This window comes from Atta colombica, unplaced genomic scaffold (assembly GCF_001594045.1).
Source record: "Atta colombica isolate Treedump-2 unplaced genomic scaffold, Acol1.0 scaffold12, whole genome shotgun sequence".
Lineage (NCBI taxonomy): Eukaryota > Metazoa > Arthropoda > Insecta > Hymenoptera > Formicidae > Atta > Atta colombica.
This window is the reverse complement of record NW_017259206.1, coordinates 6,726,549-6,734,137: the sequence shown is the minus strand read 5'-3', so window position 1 is coordinate 6,734,137 and position 7,589 is coordinate 6,726,549.

Sequence of the window (7,589 nt, the reverse complement as noted above, 5' to 3'; positions counted from 1 at the left end):
GAGCAATAAGAAAATAAAATAAAAATTTAGAAAACTTAGAAACATTTGAATATACGTATAAAAAGATTTATATATAAATATACATAAAAGATAATTTAATATATGTAGAATAATGAAATAAAGATTTATAATAACGCAATACTATTGTGCTTGTATAGAAAAATTATAATGTGTTTTCTTTCCTATCATTCTCGCATTAGTAAAATAATAGTAATTGGTTTCTCATGATCGATTATATCTTCTTCACAATATTTTATGATAGGAAAAATTATATCTGTATAAAAATATAATAATACGGGAGGGTGAAAGGAGCATTTACAAAACATTTCACCGTCATTGCATCCTTAGTTCTCTTTTTCTCTTAGTTCTTTTCTCTTTCATTCTCGCACGAGATGCACTCTCCGGCGATCATTGCAATGACGGTGAATGCCTGAACTTTGTTGCTCGTCTCAGCTTTGCCGATGAAGAATGACCTTTGCACTCGGTTGCTTCTGTGAAAGTACAATTGTGCATCCTCTATTTGCTTCATGGCAAAACATCCTGCAGAATTTTTGATAAATCCCATAGATTCTAAAATTTGATTCCGAATTTACCTACCTCATATTTCCGAAAAAATGAACTTGTTAAAGTTTACGTAAAAAGTTTTTTTGATTACTCATATTCGTAATTATTATACCTATACCTATTATGATATATGTATATAACTCGTATATGTATATAACTTTTCATCAAAGTTGGTGAATCACAAAATTAATCAATATTAAATTAAAAATTCTTTAAGAATATATGATTTAATAATGACTCTACAATTGTACAGTAACATTTTTATGTTTTCACTATTCTTCTTCGTAGATTTGTTGAAAAATGCATCCGTGTATTTGGATTTCGCTATCTAAATGAAATATCAATTGATTTTTTACTCGGATCATTAGACTTTAATTCTACATGAAACTCGTTAGCTTTCCAAATGCTATTTCTACGATTCGTAGAAGCGTCTTCGACGCGTGCACAGCAATTAAATACATTTGATAATAGACGTGGGTCAGTTTCTCATGGTGTTTAGAAATGCACGGCGCTCATTTTGTCAGGCTGCGTCGTCTCGTTCAAATCGATCAATTTGCATGCACTTAGAAAGGCGGAAGTGCGTTGCTGCGTGCACGTGTTTCGATCGATGAATCTTCATGAGATCTTCTTTGTGAGCGCAAATTAGTCGCGCGACCGCACTTTCTATTGGCAGTCAAACGCGATGAATGCGGCAAGTGAATGTTGACGCGATCGGCATACCGATCTTTTGGCGGCCGAGCTTTTTTTTCCACGATGATTGCGTTTCATCTTAGATCATCGTCAACTGCTTATCGACATGCCTGACATGTCAGGGCGTTAAAAAAAAATATCGAAGCTATCGCATCGCGGACTTCGCGAATTGAAATTAATGGACTGTGACTCTTAGTAATGATAAACGACTACTTGGAATCTTTCATGACACTCGTTACAATTTTCCAAACGCGATATTCGGTGGTTATTAAAGAGAAAGCAAGAAAGAACAGGCTTCTTCACGGCTCATTGAACTTATTGCACGTCATATTAATAATGATCTAATTAATCTATGATCAAGTTTTCCTGAGCAAAGTGTTGATTACTTTTTTATCTCATACATGGAAAAAATGATGTATTAACAATATTTAGCCGATAGTCTAATTAAAAATAATCTTGTTAAATCAATGGCAATATTAATGAAACAAACGTTATGTTTAATAAAATCTTATTTGTTTCATTAATAATATTAATACTATTCTTGATTATTATTGAATAAACGCAATTATTTTTAGTTAAAGTGCTATTGGTTGATACTGTTAATATAATATTTTTTTCTTGTGTATCTACTTTTCCTTTGGATATTTCTAAATACGTTATATAATAGTATTTTAATAATGAATCTTTTCGAAAATTCGGAGGCGACGTTTTTTGATGGAATTAATCTTTGAGATTTCAAAAAGTTTAGGTTGTTCTTGAAAAAGTGTTTTAGATTTTATTAAATTATGAAAGCAAAATATTTTCTTTGTGTATCCGAATTATCTTTTCGAAATTGAAATGATTGAAATAGAAGAAATCAAGTATTCTTAGGCGATCGCCGAAAGCGAATAACTTACCGCGAGGATTCCTCTTCGACGTGCGACAATGTCTCGTACTGTGAATGCATATGCATACACCGGGTCGGGATGCGGAAAATGTTCTTGGCATCAGTTCGTGTAAAATCCTCTTTCAATCTTGATGCGAATGGTACGTGTCGAGGTTGCTATTAAAAAGAGGGAATCTCATGCAAATGTAGTTTACGGAATAACTGTTCGCCGCTCGCGAACGTGCTGTGAGCATTTATTTAACGATCGTGATTTTATGATTCCTTAATGTTATTTATAGCTCGTAAGGTATTCCTTAATGAATCACATGATTATCTTACAAGCTGTATTGATTTTAATTTGGCCTGGACCAGTCCATTTTAGCCTGGACCAGTCAATCCATAAGATATTCGCGATATTGAATGACGCTTTGTTATTGTTTGTTTTTTTTCCGCTATCTTATGAATCTTTACTATACTGAGGGAAAAATTTTTAATATTTGTAACTATAATTACATGTTACTAAGATTACGATTATTACTGCTATTACTGCTATTATATTAGTAATAATAATTCTCTAAATTCTTTGGAGTTAAATCTACCTCCAAAAGAGTGAAAAATAGTGACAGAATTTTCACTCTTTTCTTTGAATGGGATTTCACTTTTTTGGAACGTGACATTTTATATTTATTTTATTTTCGCAATCAATAACGCATGTACATTTTTGTATTAAAAGTAATTGTACTTCGAGATCTTTTCGATCGCAAAAATAATTTTATTAGAAACTTGATGACGGTAGATATTAATTAAGAACGTGAATGAGGGATCAAAGGATAATCGCGTAAAGGCGGGAATTCAATTTATCTTGCATGAAACGCGTTACGTTTTAAGTTGCAAGTGCAACGTGTGGTTTGCTTTCACGGCTTTCGATAACAGGATTTATATTATACGATACAGTCGACGCGGAGCTTTATCGGGGCTACTACTGCCGCTTCGGTATTCGCTCGCGTGGCTCAGCAGGGTTGCAGCGAAGAATAGATTGCAATAGGATGCAATTTTCTAGGAAGATTCAGGATACTCGGCGTACACGCAACATTAGATAACCGTGGGAGATTTAATTAAGATTAAACAGCTTGTCCGATTTGTCCTTATCGTGACTGCGAAATCAAATATCAAATGAAATCAAATACAATATTTTCATTTATTCTTCGTGTTTTCGCAATAATCTGCAAATGAAAATGTCACGTACGTTGAAAAAGATATTACTGTGTGAAAGCAATTCGTTTATAATTTCAATTTATTAAGCGAAGGAATAAGTTATAAGTTTGATTTAATATTAAAACGAGATTTAATATTAGAAAGTAATGAAATATATTTAAAACTTGGTTTTAAATTTAATTCAAGGAAAAATTAATTTTCTAGATTTCACTAAATATAAATATTTCTGCTAGTGATAATAAATTTCGATTAGTTCGATTATTTAATGATTTGAAAGAAAGTTATATTGCGTAGAGGTGAGGTCAGGTTTATTGCGATGTTTATTACTTCTTATATTTGTAACGGTTTTGAAGAATGCATGATTTCAAATAGAAATTGAGATAAAAAATTGATTGTTGCGTGAATTGATTTACGCCAAGTAAACCGTTCTGAAGATTTAAAAGCTGATCGAGATGCACAAAATGTACTTGAAATTCCAGCGGTGGCTGGTCCCCTCTACATTTTTAGAGAAAATTTACGATCTGCCCAGAACGCGTTCGGTCACTCCTACCCGGGTGCGAAGGGTGTAATTTTATAACCGGCCATAATTAGAGATATTAACTCGCTTAGGAACCTTTATTCGTGAGTTCCACCGTGAGCTCGCCTTCTCTTTGGACTGTGCGGTGTGCGGCCATTTCGCTCCTATTATTATGCTGGAACAATGAATAGTTAAAATCTCTTTACTGCCATGCGAGAGCCCGTAAGAGAGCCTTCCTCAAGAGAAACAGCAAGTCTTATGGAAGAATCTCATGCTTCCTTTTTGCCTCCTTTCTTCGCGGTACAGCGTGTCGAAATGTGTTGCCTTTGTTCAGTAACTGGAAATTGTTGATATTAGTTATTTATATTAACGGCGCAAGAAAGAATTTTAATATATACAATTATTTGTACAGAGAAGATAAAAAAATCCTTATTTTTAAAAAGTAATGTGAAAAATCGCTGTACTGTGTCGTCAGGATTAAATCTTATCACGGTAAAACTTTTTAACGTGAATTTTATTATACTTAACTTTCACCATTTAACGCAATAACAGTTTGAAGATAATTATTATAGAAAGATTGTTGCAAGAGAAATTCATGGAACTGACATTATCATTCACATCAAATTACATCAGAGTTACAAGATTAAATATAAAGGGAATTATAATTTTTTATAAAAAATATTCCGTTTTTTTTTAACTATTTAATGGACTATTTTAGAGAGAGAAGCCATTATTTTAAATAATCGCAAAATTCTTTTTCGATTACACGAACAAGACTGCATAATTCGCAGGATTTCAACGCCGCGAACATTAGCACGGAGAAAGAAAAAGGATTATGGATAACAGAGCGGTGCGCCGGTTGTTAATATACCGTAATAATTCGTCATCTCGCGGTAATAATTATCCAACTCTTCCGTTGCGTTTTCGACGACGGTGTGTGGCCAAATGTGTTTTCTTTAAACGCGTGGTTATTTAAACCGTGCTCGTAAATAATGTTCGTTATTTCACACGCCGTTAAAATTATTCCATTGGCGGCACAATGGCACGTAACTATGATGGCAATAAACGCATTCCCGCATCAGTAATAAAGACCGTAATAAAATTTTTTTGCGGGGCAGAAAAAACGCGTGAGTCGCGTGTTTGTCGAACTCTCAGACAAAACTTATACGTTCACTCGCGTTCGAAGGAAGTATATTTTGTATCTCTTTTTTCGAATTTATCTGTCGCAAATCGATTAACGTTTTGAGACAAAACGTCTCGATGTGCTCCGCACAATAAAATTTATCTGCAGTTTAAGATGAGTCGTACATTTATTCATTTGTGAACTTATAAATTTCAAAATTAATTTTAATCTTTTAAAAGCAGATCGATTTATTTATATAACAGGTTTCTAAAAAAAAGCGGATAAAAGAACGCTTTGCTTATTCATATTTCCATGAAATTAAAAATAAAACGTGAACATATTATTTTTAAGAATACAATATATAAAGTATATATAGAAAAAGATGTATTTTTGAAATATATATATATTATTTGTGTTGTTTCATACATATATATTTATTTTAATTTTTTAACAATTAATTCTACGAGAACAATTCACGCACATAAACGAAGGAAAAGCTGGGAAAGGTAGAGAAGAATAATATGTACAGAGCACTATTTATATAACTCTTCAATTATCTCTCCTTCATTAGAGTCGTAATAGAGGCTTTTACATGACGAGCGTAATAGGGTCGTACGCTCTAATTAAAAAAGAATGCGTGGAGTAGTAGGATGATTATCGGCTAACAGTCTGCCATGCATAAGTGAATGTAACCTTTTCGCAGCATGCTAGGTACTTATGCAGAATGGAGAAAAATGGACGCCACGCATTTGCTCTCTCTTTCTTTTCTATATCAAATCGGCTCTCCAAGACAAGGGTCTTCACTAGCATAAGTCCTCGCGAGACTTGTGGAAACTATCTATAAGCCGCAATAATAAAATTCATATTAACCAAATTAAAGGAGATTATTTTAGTATTTACATTAATTTAGCATTTCTTACGCTTAAAATAAATAACTGTACGCAATTAATTGCAGTTTATATTTCATGTTATTACCTTATATTATCTTTTGTATCGAAGAGATATATTTTAGAGCTTTAATTCGATATACTTTACGATATTCTTTAGAATTTCGTAAACATAAATGACACATAAATGATAAATAATGGGCGATAAATAATTATATAATTATAAATAATAATAAATAAGTATCCTCTTATTTTTACATATTCTTACGTAGTTAATGAACGAAGTTTGTATGCATGCATATTAATTTAGCTTGATAAAATATTTATATATGATAAGATTAAATATAAATTAATATTACTTTATATAAATTAATATTACATTTTTTCATGTTATTGGTTGATAAAACATTTAATTAATTAAAAATTACTGAAACAGAATAATATATATCATAAAAAATACTGTAATTTCAACTTTTAGTTTTTAATTTTTTTAAACTATGCAACACAATTCCTCTGTTCCATCGATATTAAATTATATTATAGCACACAAGAAAGAATATTCAGCATGAATACTTTATGATGCGCAGTATTTTGGAATCGAAATAATTCAAGCGTGATATCTTGGCCTTGGTAGGCACTTGTTATGACATACACAGCATTGACTTTATATTAAGTCACCGTTCTACCATTTGCTCTCAAGTCAGCAGGTCATTAGCTTGTCATTAGCTTATTACTTGTTTCATTCTGTGAGTAATTAGGAGTTTATCGGTTGGTGTGATAATTTAAAGATTAATATAAAATAAGTTATCGAGATAAACATACAACATTTTACATACATTTATGGCATTTTCAATTATTAGATCGTCTTTATGGACGAAAAAAAGAGCAGAACAAATTTAGATATTGTTTATGTGCAATAAAAATAAATATCGAATTAGAAAAAATATAGAGTGGACAAAAATTACTCAGGTTATAAATTTTTGCTTTTGTTCTTTTTTTCCCTTTAATGTTTTTTGTGTAAAATTTGAAGCTTGTGTGTTTAGATTCCTTCCAGAATAAATATTGTATGGAGGTCGTAAAAGAAACAATCTTGAGAGAGTATTTTCCATATATCTATGTTTTAGATACAAATAGAAGAAGAAAAAGTAAAACTTCTTTCGAAGTCATACAAATATCTCTTAATATTTATTTAATATACAAAGAAATGCTTTAATGAGATTATTGATTGCATTTATTTTGACAATGTGCCAATTTTCTCTTAATCTTTCTTAATCTTAATCTCTCTCCATATTAATAATTAAACTCCCTCTTATTTGAAGTAAATTAAATGCGATGAGAGATCTAATAAACTATTTCGTCATATACATAAATAATATATTGCGACTTCCATAATCACACGATATTTTAGCGTCAGACTTTACGTCTCGTCCGTTACGATTTAGGTCCTCGTTTTTCAATTGACTCTCTAGTTTGTGATCTCTAATTAAAATGCAAAGATCATTCACGTCTCAAGATATGAAACTTAATTCTGAATCTCATTTAATACGATTTTGAACGTTTAATTTAATTTGAATAATATGATTAAATGAATACAATTTATACAGATGCGGTGGAACGTACTTTTCGCGTATGTATAACAAACATCTGTACATACGCACGTTGCATTGCACAGGTGAGACGCGGTTGCTTGTAGTGCTCGTGGTGAACGGATTTGCGCGGCATTCTCGC